Source organism: Python bivittatus, unplaced genomic scaffold, assembly GCF_059951505.1.
Source record: "Python bivittatus isolate LINGU-HERP-01145 unplaced genomic scaffold, Pbiv_v1 ctg000570_np1212, whole genome shotgun sequence".
NCBI classification, from domain to species: Eukaryota; Metazoa; Chordata; class Lepidosauria; order Squamata; family Pythonidae; genus Python; species Python bivittatus.
In genome coordinates, this window is record NW_028277097.1 from 22087013 (window position 1) to 22099943 (window position 12931).

Below are 12931 nucleotides of genomic sequence, written 5' to 3' on the forward strand. Positions count from 1 at the left end.
TGAGTGACTTGCAGGAGCCACCTTCCAACAAGAAGTGGGCAAGTCTACAGTAAAAAAGAAAATACATTTAATTTAAAGTAAGTGTATTTAACAGCTAATTGTTCCCATATATTCAGTAATGTTCCCCCCTAGATTAATTCAGCAGCACCATTTGGCAGGGTCTTGTGACCTGCGCTCAAGGCTTTGGAGGCCCACGTGGCACCTTTGTTCTAAATCCTGCACCAGAGAGTCATGGCTTCTAATGCAAATGACTGTTTGGAGCTCAAACAAGGGAGGTGTTTTCCACACCACAGCATATGAGGCCAAGAGCAGTCCGAGGGATCCTTCAGACAATGCACCACCGTCAGATCTTAGGATCTCAGGCAGAGAATTTGCTTCAATGTTCTTTGGGAGGCTCACAATGGGGCGGGGATGGAAAACATAGAGAGTCTTGGTAAGCAAAAGAAATCTTCAGTGATGGAAGGAAGATCACTTAGAAACTCCAACATGCTCAATGACTTCCTTTAAAAAAAAAAAAACGAAACCTATCCAAAACAGCTTTCAAGGCTCAGCTGAGCTCCAGCTAGCAATATTGCTCTAATACCTAAGAAAAGCCTCTTGGATTAGACTATAGCTTAAGTTGGTAACTAAATTAATCCATGTTCTGGGTTCATCCTATACTGAACTATCAGTTACCTAAAGAAGCTGGATCCATGCAATATGCGAAGCTACCAGCAACAACGACAAGCCAGTTTTTGAGTGTACCTGCTGGTCTTTAATTGACCTGGTGAAGCTTGTTAAAAGAGCCAGATTGTTTCTCTGTTTATTTTTCATATTTGTCGCCGCCCATCTCACTGCAGCGCAACTCTGGGTGGTTCACAGTAAAAAGAATAAATATTAATTAAAATAGAATAACTGTTAATTAAAAATACATCACAAAAGGTTCCTATATGAATAATAAATATCTTCCAAAAGGCTGATGTTAACTAGGAGTAATTAGACTCAGGGAGAGTCTTGAAGGGGAGCATCATCAAGGTGTCAGCCACCTCCAGGGTTGTTTATATCCCTTCTTGCCCCACATGAGTTGGCAGAGCCAAGTCTTCACCCCTTTCTGGAAGGCTGGGAGAGTGGGGGCCCACCTCACCTCTGGGGGAAGCGTGTACCACAGGGTGCGGGAAACAGCAGAGAAGGCTGTCTTCCTGGGCCCCGCCAGTCAACATTCCTTCATAGATGGGGTCTGCAATATACCCTCTCTGCTTGACCGGGTGGAATGGGTTGACGTAATGGGGATGAAACTGGCCCCATGCCATGTAGGACTTTAAAGGTAATAACCAACACCTTGAATTGGACTCGGAAGCAGACTGGCACCCAATGCAGCTCCCGCAGCAAAGGTGTTATATGTGCTATCCTTGAGGCACCCAAAATTGCCTGCAGGACTTCATTTTGCACCTGCTGTAACTTCCAGATGCTCTTCAAGTGTAGCCCCATGTAGAACACATTGCAATAGTCTATACAGGAGATGACAAGGGCATGAGTGACTGAGTTTGGTGTAGTGGTTAAGGCACCAGGCTACAAACCAGGAGACTGTGAGTTCTAGTCCTGCCTTAGGCATGAAGCCAACTGGGTGACCTTGGGCTGGTCAGTCTCTCTCAACCCAAGAAGAAGTAGGCAAGGGCAAACCACTTCTGCAATGTTGCCAAGAACCTGCAAAGAGTTGTCCAGGCAGTTGCCAGGAGTCAACAATGACTTGAAGGCACCCCAAAAAAAAAAAAAAGTTTGTTATGGGACTAGAGCCTATGCTTCTCAATACTAGCTGTTGGGGCACAGAGTGACGAATGGCATGTGGGTTTTGACTATATGGTAATAGAACACTGAACTAAAGTGGAATTTGGACTGGTCTATCATGGTTCTCCTGAATTTCTTATGACTACATGTATGCTGACACTCTTAATTCACCTCAAAGGAGAGCTGGATAGGTCTCCCACGGCAGAAGCCATGCTGAATCTTTTTCTGTAAGCTTTTCTTCTTCTTCTATAGACATCGCTTTCTCTTAATCATGCTTTATTTCCCCAGGAAATATATGAACTGTTACCTTTCTAAAAGCTGGCTTATGCAAGACATGATCATCTCTCTTTCCAACCTAGGGCACTGTTAATACAATACCAGTTAATACTGGTCCTGAAATAGTATTTTCCACAAACCACAAATATCTGAGTCCCGCATACTATATGTTCCTGTACCCCACTGTTCTCACTTAATCACAGTTGGATTGCAAATCTGTTCGAGACCTTTCTAGTTCTTGTTTATGGAGGAAGAAAAACACATGCTGGGCCACCTGTTTTCAAAACTGGCCCCGAATGATTCTCTTCCATCCACATTAATTTTTCTGGTTTGTCAAAGCTATGATAAATGCATCTTAGCCCCAGACATATGGGAATTAATGAGCAAATACTTGAAAAAGTCAAGGATTATTATTAATGGTATATTACTTAAAATGAACCAGGGGGTGGGGAGAGAAGGAATCTTGTGGAATGCAGTGTTGCAAAGCTGAACCATACACTTATCTGTCTCTATCAAATTAGAGTAACCATTAGCAACCCTTTGGGTACACACACTTGTTTGCTGCCTTGGGGAATAAAGGGCCATTGAACCTTTGGCAGTGAATAAATATTGTTAAAAGGGGGAAAAAAAGAGGGAGGAAAAAGAGACTCAGATCTTACTTGTACTTTCACAAGTATAGTAACAGTAGGAAAGGTCTTTGTGCAATGTTTATGTCCTAATGATCATTACTGGGACAAATTCTGATTACATCGCCTACCCTTTCTCCAATAATTTCAGGATGCAATAGAACCACCATCCCAGAACAGCACAGCAGCTTGGTGCATTGGGTAAGCTGAGACCCCATCACAAAACCTGCCCTTATGTCCTGGGAAGCTGATGGCATCTGTTGATCTGTGTACATTTTAAGACGGCCAATCTATTTACTAACAATATCGTTAGGATGGGGATCCAAAACTTCCAATCTGTATGTGATCTGAGGGTGGAGGATATTAACTTCAGTCCTTTGTCATGGTCATATCTGCTTACCTTGAGGGTCACAGCCTGTTAGTTCTGTGAGGTAGTCCAGATAAGAAGAACAACAAGGAGTACTGGCTCTATCTTTATTGTAAGGTTACATTAACTGAATCTTGCAAGACCGAAAGTACTCCTCCCCTCCTCTCCTTTTACTCTCCAGAAAACACGGGAAGGTTCCTTCTGAAACATTTCCCATGCTCTCTCTCCTTCTGTAGGCTGAGATAACTTTTACACATCGGTTGTACAGTTTGCAGCTCTCCCTCCTTTCTCCCAAGGTCATTCCCATGTACCATTACACAGCCACTACTGATTTATGTGGAGGGGACAGAGCTATTAGCTTAGTCTGCCCCAGGAGCCTTATAGATGCAATTGGTTTCCAATGGGTCCTTGGGAAATTTCCAGTTGACTTCCAGAACATGGAGACAATGAAGGCAATTGGCAGGGTTCTTCTGCCAGTGTGATGATCCAGAGGTACTCTTGACTTTACTGAGGAGCTCTGGAAATGAATTACTTGAGGAGTCTCCTGGAACAATACTAGTGGCAGGCAAGGAGGGAGCAGTACAGGTTCAAGTTCAAAGTTACACCCTGCGGGGAAGGTTGGTGAACCATGATACTTCTCTGCACTTACTGTGTCTGTGGAATGTCGGCCTGTGGTGTTTAGTACAATTCACTCCCTTTTGGGAACTGGAGAGCTTCCCACTGACTTTTGTACATCATTTCCCAGCAACATTTGGACAAAATTGCTCACAGTCACACTGAGCAGGAAACGGGATGGATGGGATCTCATGACATGACAAAAGTAAAGTCTTGTGAGATCATCTGAGATTTTTTTGAGCCTTGCCTAGGGTTCTCCGTGGAATGAGTTCAACTATCCACAAATTAGATTGTCACCCCTGCTGGCTGGTACACTCATGGGTACAGGAGGTGGTGAATGTGTCCCTTGAGAGAGAGAGTGATGCCACCATCCTTTAAGGGGGCAGTAGTATGCTCCATCCACAAGAAACTGCCACTTGACCTAACTGCCCTAAGTAATTATTGACTGATTTCCAGCCTACAAAACTACTCCAATGTCAGGCCCAGCCCAAGAACAACAGGGAAACAATCCAGCCAAGTTCAGTTCTTTATTGGTTACCTCATATAGACAGAATCTTGCCACACTCAATCTGTACTGTGCTAACCTAATAGATATACTCTGGGAGAATCTAGGGAGCGCCTGTCTTAAGTCTCTTCTTGTTCCCGCGCTCCTGGTCTGGACTGTGCTGCCTCTTGCCTCCTCCTTTCCCTTCCTGGGATGCTCTCCCTCCTTCCCGAGAACCTGGGTCTCTACTGCATTCCATCACGCCACTTCCCCCTTTGTAGATGCATTCCTTCACATCCAGGGCTTTGCCCTTTCCCCCTTTCTATTTAACTTCTACATGAAACTGCTGGGGGGGGGGGTGCTGCCCATCGTTTTGGGTTGCGTATCATCAATATATGTAAAAGACCCAACTTTACCTCTCTACCTCAGGCCAGTCAGTAGATGTGGTGGAAGTCTTGCCCTGATATATGGAAACAGTTGCTGTTGACACAGAGGCTATCTTGTTTAATCTCTTGCCCTTCAAAGGGTAGGGCTTCCCTTGAAAGAATAGGTCCACAGTCTAGGGATCTCTTGGACTTATGGCTCCTGCTGTAGTAGCAGGTGAAGGATTTGATCAGGAAAGCTTTTGACCAGTGTCATGAACTATAAGAAAAACCTTGAGGAACAGGAGGAAAAGCTGTAGCCAAGACAATGGTCACATAAGAGAAATCTGAGTCCAAACCAGAAATATAACTTGAGAAAACGTCTCAGATTTCACCTCCCTAGTTCTATTTAGGATAAAGGCAGAGAGGAGAGAGGCACCTTCAGACTTGCAAGGTTCTGTTACTATAACCCTATAATAAAAGTAGCATTAGCATTCATAACTTTGGTGTCCTTGTCTGATCTATCTTGAATGGCTGACAACCAGCTTTTAGTGGTCTGATAGTTGTAACCTTTCCTGGACTGGGAAGTCCTGAAGACACGGACTTGTGCCCTGCTCAAATCTTTCCTAGATTACTGCTGTTTGTTGTATATGGGACTGCCCTTGAGGATGATCCAGAAGCTGCAGCTGGCACAGAATGCAGCTATCCATCTGTTAACTGGTTCTAACTGGTAGAATAGTACTGGCTTTGTGGGACCTACATTGGTTGCCAGTAGCAACCAGGTCCAATTCAAGATGCTGGCAGTGGCCATAAAGCCTCTTATGGGTTGAATCTTTCATTTGACTGCTCCAGGTGGAATCTTTCCACCCAAGACAGTCTAACCAGAAGGGGGCACTTGCGTTTCCATCACCTGTGGGATCCAGGATGCTGGAGTCAAGGAGATGGCCTTTTCAGTAGCACCCTCTCACCTTGAATTAACTTGGTCTCCAAGGTTGGGAGACCCTGACCATTCTATCATTTAAAAAAGTGGTGAAAGAAGATCTTTTCACTTGGAAGGTTCTCAGTAATTATCAGAAGTGGAGGACTGTCAGAAGAGAAGCAATCCTTACATATCAAACTGTATTTTCATGATTTTGGAAGAGCGATCCTAAAATCTACCAATTGCTGAAATAAATGAATCAATCAACTAATCAGTAAAGGTATCCTAAGAACTTTGTGAGAAATAGTTCAGTCATCTGATTGTCACCATGTTTAAGGTATTCAGTCACATACTGAAAATGGGGGGGGGGGTGTTCCTCACCCTTCACTCTCCCACTGCTGCAAACAGAGCTTTCCTTTCAATGTTTTGATTGCCAGGATAAAGCTGCAAAATTGCATGAAATGACTGATATTTTGGAGTTTGATGTCCTGTGGCAGTGGTTCCTCTTGATGATCTGGCTATGGAACAGCATTTCCAGCCAAGAACTTGCAGGCTGAAGCCTGGTTATTTCTTGGAGAGGATGAGAATATGTGCATACATACAGACCTAAAATACTGAGCACAGTAAGGTCTGTTTGCTACTGGCATGGGAGACCAGCAAGAGACTGGTCTGCTGGATAGACTAGAAAGTAAAAAAAAAAAAAAGCAAAAACACAAGAGCAGAAGATGGCCATGGCAAGCCATCTCCATATTGTTGCCAAGAAAACAACATGGACATGCTGATTCAGTTACCAAGAGTCAAATTGGACTCATGAACATCTTAATTTTCATCTTATTCTTGATGAACAATTGTTGATAAGAAGGTCCCAGGACAGGGTGATTAGTCACCTTGCTCTGATACTAGGATTTTATTCTTTAGTACTTGGTGTTTCCTTCCCTGATATAACAACAGATACTGTTGTTTGTTTATTGTTGTTTCATACTTGTTCTATTGTTTGAATATGTTTTAAGTTGCCTAAAGTCACTCAAACAACCAAGAGAATGAATGAATGAATGAATGAATGAACGAACGAACGAACGAACGAACGAACGAACGAACGAATGAATGAATGAATGAATGAATGACTCTAATTGAATCAAGACACCGATTCTTGCATTTGGCCCCAGGGAGAATTTCCAAATCTGTTTTGAAAGTTAATAATACAAGCCTTGCTCTCTCTTTTGTCTGTCCCAATCTTTCACTGGCTGAAATTTCTCCATGGCCACCACTAGTTATTTCTGGAGTATGTTGATTGAAAGTTCACACCTTCTTAATTCAGAAACACTCTGTAAAAAGGTTAATGTCTGATGCTGGTGGAAAGTTTATGGCTGAAGTTTTGGTGTCTTTAATCAGCACACCCTGTTTAATTAAATGCCACAGAAAGGGGGGAGGGACACAATGCCAGGAAGTTGTCTCTTCCACTTCCAATCAAGCTGCTTCACCAACCTTGGTAATATTGGAGGGCACAGACACCCAAGAAAATGCTAGTGGCTAAAACTGAAGACCGAGTGCAAAGCTGAAGCAGGTTAGAAGTAAATAACTCGACACTTGGCAGGTCTGCAAAGAAGTCTGACCATTAGCTGACATGGACAGGTGAACCTTTCCACCAAATCAATCATCATATTTATTCTAATTATATTGTAATAGTCCCCCAGGAGCTCAGTTCAAATGAGTTTGACATTATTAAAAATTTAATGCCCAGTTTTCATAGCTGAATGAATATTTAAAGGGTATGTCCCAGGCTTAAGTTATGATGATGAAGAAATTAATGGAACGACTTGCTTAATGCATTGGGACATGGTGAGGAAGGAAGGAAGGAAGGAAGGAAGGAAGGAAGGAAGGAAGGAAGGAAGGAAGGAAGGAAGGAAGGAAGGAAGGAAGGAAGGAAGGAAGGAAGGAAGATCTAAAGAACCCATGAAAACAAGCTTGATTAGATTAAAAAATCTTCTCCATTCTCCTCCAGTGAGAAAATAAGTGGCTCATTCAGGATCATACTATAACATCTGCCTCCTAAAAGCAGACAAAGTTTCATAATTCAGCATAACTTGTTACTGTTTGATTTTTGTGAGCATAAACCACCAAATCATCTTGTTGATGCAACAAAATTACTGCCCTGCAGAAAGACTTTCCTGCATTTCCCCCCCCCCTTACTATTTCTCTTTTCTTCTCCCTTACTATTTCTCATTGCATTTGCTTTTTATTTTTTTCAAAGCAGAAGAGAATTTCACTGCAATGTGTGAAGCGTAGCAGTCTGGCTACTTATTTAGTAAAGGAGTGATCTCTTCTTTACTAGCCTTCCTAATCTTCATGCCTCGATTAAATCCCAGTGGAAGAAACATTGGAGCAAAACACCAATGCCAGCAGGAGTCCTTCCACCTCCACCTTTTCTGCTGCCGTGGCACCCACCCTATGGAACATCCTCCTCCCTAAGATTAGATTGGCCCCACCCCTGCTGGCCTTCTGAAAGGCCTTGAAAACTTGGTTTTGTGCCTGAGCTTGGGGCCCCGGGTGTAGGACACAGCCCAACTCTTGGTTGTGTTGATAGCTGTTGGATAATGCCCTGCTCCTATGTGTTTTATTTTATATTCTGTATTTTATCTATTTTATTATAAGCTGGCTAGAGTCACGTATGTGAAAGAGGTGGCTATATAAATCGAATCTACAAATTTACCCATAACTACATTGAACACTGAATAACCAAGGGGACATTGAACAATGTTGCCTGGCTTCCTGCTCAATGTCAAAGCATTCCACTTCCTCCCTCGCATTATATCCCATTCTGTCTCATTCTTACCACATTTAGAAACCAACCTCTGTATTAGTGCAAAATATTCCATGATTGAAGCTTATTCGTTTTAACAGATGCTTTTCTAAATCAACAAACGAAAACATTAACTAAGATCTTCGGGGAAGAGGAGAGCATCATCAGGAGGGTTCTATTACAGATCTACAACAGGAAGCATTTTCTTGAATCCAAAATTTTGTCTGAGCTCCCAAAAGAAATGCAATTTTTATGGTTATTTTTCTTATGTCAAGTTAAAATGTGCCTCTTTGTCCCAGCCCCTTAAATTAAACATTCAGTTAACTTTGGCTTTAGATAATGGGTTCACTCCTTGAACATTTCCCATTTCTTATCATGACTCTTTTGTTATATCCTGACTGTTTTTATTCATGAACTGTTGTCCTGGGATCTTCTGTAGGTGAAAGAATGGTTTAGATACGGTAAAAATAATAAGAGAATAATCAACAAGCAAGCAAATACATAGAAAATGCAAAATATAGGCTTTTCTACTCATTGAAGACTACAGTTCCCATCCTCTGCACCAGTTGGAGCTAATTGTCCCAGTATGTCTGGATATTTCTAAGTGGGAAAGGATGCTATGAAGAATTTCCTTGTAGGTAACACCAAAAACCTTTGCTGGCCAGTTTTATCAGGTGTTTGTGCTAAAAGTAAGTAGCACCGACTGGGGAAAAAGACAAAGAAGGACCTGTGCAATAAAAGAAGGAGATTAATAATTTCCAAGGTCACAGTTTGCTCAAGAGATTGCCAGAGTCTTTCTCTCCACCCTCCTATTCCCACCCTGCTTGGTTCAAAACGATATATTTCAGGGAAGCCTTGCACAAACAGATAAGAAGATCCAAACCAGGATTATATAAGAAATGAAAAAATGTATCTTGAAGGCTCTGACCTTTACGAATCAGGCAGTGCACCACCGGTTCTACTGAGAGTGATTGCTGCAGGCCATTTGCACACAAGGAAAGTGTGTTTGCTTCTCTTCTGAGCCTGCATTTGCATCGCCGCCTTCCCAAAATCAATCCATCTTTCTTCCCAGCTGACTTCTGTATATGGATGAACCCTCAGGGTCTTGGAAATTTACAGACAGATTCAGTTTACGGTATGCATTTCAAAACAACAATTTTCATGCAGGAAAACAGCTAAGTCACGAAGAGGCAGACCAACCGAACTCCCCACCACCAGCTCCAGAAAGAACACTTGGACTCCAGCAGCTCTTGATGGTTGGAACTTTGCAGAAAGGTTGGTGATGGGCTCTTCTTTTCTGTTCTGTCCTCCGGCTACTTCTTAGCCAGTTAAGTCACCCACAGTGCTCTCCAGGTGGTCAAAACAGCATCACTCCAGAACATTGCATGGAAATCAGGATGGTGCTTAATAACCACAAGTCACAGACTAGGCAGCTATGCTGGTGGGTTTGCAGTTGGAATCCTATAAATGGGAGCTCCAAGATGAGATCTTCTCCTTCTTCCTTGTACCACTATGGCTGACCACTCAATCTTCCGTTCTTCCCTGAAACATGCTACCAGCATTCAATGTGGTTGCTTTGCACCCCTTGAAAGCCTAAAACAAACTTCCAGGAAGTAGAGATAATTGTGAGCCAAGTTCAGTCTTCAGAGAAGATGGGACTTAGCCCCTGAAGCACAAGATCGCCACCAGATTTGCAGCAGAGGAGAAAATCTCCAACAATTTCTCAAAGGCAGAACTTCTCTTCGTTGAGACTTTATTGAAAAAGCTCCATTGAAGAAGTTCCCATCTGAAGTCTTCCATTGGGAAGAACTCAACAGTAAGGAACCAAGCAGGCTGCAGGCCCACAGAGAGAAAGAGGGCAGAATAAAGAATAGGACTAGCATATCTGGGCTGCAATACCCCATATGTTCACTGGGTTTTTTTTATTATTTTTTGGTGCCTTTGAGTCAGTGTTGACTCCTGGCAACCACCCAGACAAGTCCCTGCAGTTTTCTTGGCAAGGTTTTTAAGAAGGTTTTGCCATTGCCTGCTTCCTAGGGCTGGGAGAGAGGGACTGGCCCAAGGTCAACCAGCTGGCTTCATGCCTAGGGGGAACTAGAACTCAGGGTCTTCCAGTTTCCAGGCTAATGCTTTAACCACCATACCAAACTGGCTCTCTACATGTTCACTAGAGGGCAACCTTCAATTATAGTGTTCTGATTTCTGTGCTGCCATCCAGTGGCCGAATATGTTTTTGCAGCCAAGATATGCTACCCAAGTAGGACAAGATTTTCAACACACTCCACGGCCATTTCAGTCAATAAGGGCAAGAATACCCCATTCCACTCCTGACAATTTTTTACCAACACTCTCTCATCCTTGGACGGAATTTCAAGAGCAAATTTTCATTCATCAAAGTGAATGAGAACGAACAGAACAAACATGAAATAATTTCTCTGCCCCACAATATTCCTGACATTTATTGTAGTTTTATACCTTGTCAGCTACCGAGAGTTACGATGCAGTGGCATATACATTTGATAAATAAATGAATAAATTTCCCAACAGTAACAACAGAGGAATCCCACGATAAAGGAGCTAGACCTCAGGAGTCTCTTTGGTGTCATGACTTTTAAAGATTTTGAACGGGCCAAGACTATAAAATAGGTTGATAATGATGACGATGATGATGATGATGATTCTTATCAATATCTTTTAATAGTGTATAGCTTTGAAATGGACAAAAACTGAAACCTCTTGCTTCAAACTAATGTCTAGTCCTCCAAAGTGGGGGAAAAAGATCTTTCTTCCCTGCCTGGAGCAGAAAATGCTCATTTCCAATTAGTATAAACTCACATCTACCTCAGGCACTGAAATCTCCCGTTATTGAAAATTATAAACCTAATGGAACATGGAGAATAATCTGCCTTGTTTCCTTCTTGTTTTAAAATGATAGCCTTCATCTTGGGTATCTTTTATAGAAGGGAGGGAGGGAGGGAGACTGTTTTCACTTAATACATCTTACCTAACCCACCCAACCCCAAACCTTCTGGGAATCCTAGTTTTTCCTGCATTAGTGCCATCATCATGTCTCCATCCCATGAAAAATCTTATTTGTCCTTTTTATTATTGATCCATATTTTGTTTGGGATCCAGGCAATGGGGGGTTCAAGCCAACGTACCTTGGCATTGTAATTTTACTGTGCTGTGGGACTTGTAAGCCAGGCAGGAGAATGAAGGAAAGTTCATTGCATCTGAATGTGCCATTTTACTGGGTTCTCCACAAGGAATCCTGGGAAATTTTCTTAACCAAAGGGGTGAAAATTGCTTATGAATAAATCGATCCTCTCTCCCTGCCCACCCAAATTATGACTGTCAGATAACAGGAAGACAGTTGATATGAGTCAATAAAGAGTGGAGCAGGGTTTCAGTTGCACAATCATGGACCCGTCTTGATAGATTTGCTTCCCCTACCCTAGGATGACTTGCATCAAAACCAGCAGAATTTGAAGGGTTTTTGGGGGGGGGGGGGCAAACCTCTAAAAAGATCCACAGGCAGATGCAGAGGGTGAGTGACTTGCTTGCCTCAGTTGCAAAACATGGAGTCCAGCTGCGTCCCTTTGGGACCTCTGAGTTCCACCCCAAACGGATGGGGCTCCAGATGCGTTCTTTCTGACCTTTCGGGCAGCCCAGGAAAAATGGGGCACCCAGGCCCCATCAAAACCCCTAAATCCCCCTCCCATAAAGACCTGGGTCCCCCATATAGTTATGGAGTGGAGCCCAAACTCAGTACAGCCTTGCACGGACATATGCTTTGCACCCCTTGCTTATTCCCTTAGTCCAATTGATCAAGTCATTTGTGTTGGGTTCAGACCACACTAGGCAAAGATGAAGCTGGTTAGTTTATGGGTCAGTGTCCTGTACCCATCTTATCTGAAGTGGCCATTCTTTGCATTATGGAGGCAGCTCCTCCTGGTGGGATTTCCACATTCCTGAAAGGTAACCCCCTTCTTCAACCTAAGGTCCCCTACGTTGATGGTCACCTAGAAGAAGTGCTGGACTTACTCTCTGTTTCCCCAAAGAGCAGGACCAAAGACAATGGGTTATAACCATAAGGAAAGGGGCTCAGACTAGACATCAGGAAGAACATCCTGGCTGTGTTTCTGAGAGCCAGTGGAACCGGCTGCCACACGAAATGGTGGGTTCTCCTCTGGTAGAGGTCTTCCTCCAGAGGCTGGAGGGGCAGAGATGCTCTAGTAGATCCTACACTTAGTAGGAGATTGAACTAGATGGCTTCTAAGACCTCTCTCAATTCTCTAATTGGACCTCAACTCCATAATATCCCAACCGCTTTATTACTGACTACGCCGACTTGATTGCCAATTCCTGAAGAAGCAGAAAAGCTAATTAAAAAGAAACCCTTTTTGTCTTTTGGCAAGTTTCTGAACAACAGTTTCTAATATTTGCCTTGCCACCATGGAAGCAATACAAAGCTTCTTCACTGTCATGGTAACTATTTCAAGAGCTTTTTTAATGAATTAATAAAATAGGGAGGGAAAGCATTTTCCTACTTATTTTTTATCAGGTTCTTTTCCCCTTTCTTTAAGCAACCTCAGGAGCTACAGAGTATCCAGGGAATTCCGGGGGGATGCATACCAATGATGCAGCAAACGCCATCTCATTATGATGGATCAAAGCTCATTGGGATGTGTTTTTACTGGGGGAGCTCATTGGCAGGA

At 43.0% G+C, this 12931-nt stretch overlaps 1 protein-coding gene across 29 annotated transcripts in view; it reads left to right on the forward strand.

The window, feature by feature from the left end:
- Nucleotides 1-12931, forward strand: part of CELF4 (CUGBP Elav-like family member 4) — a 752374-nt gene that overhangs the window by 461123 nt on the left and 278320 nt on the right. The gene's annotated exons all lie outside the window — the stretch shown is intronic.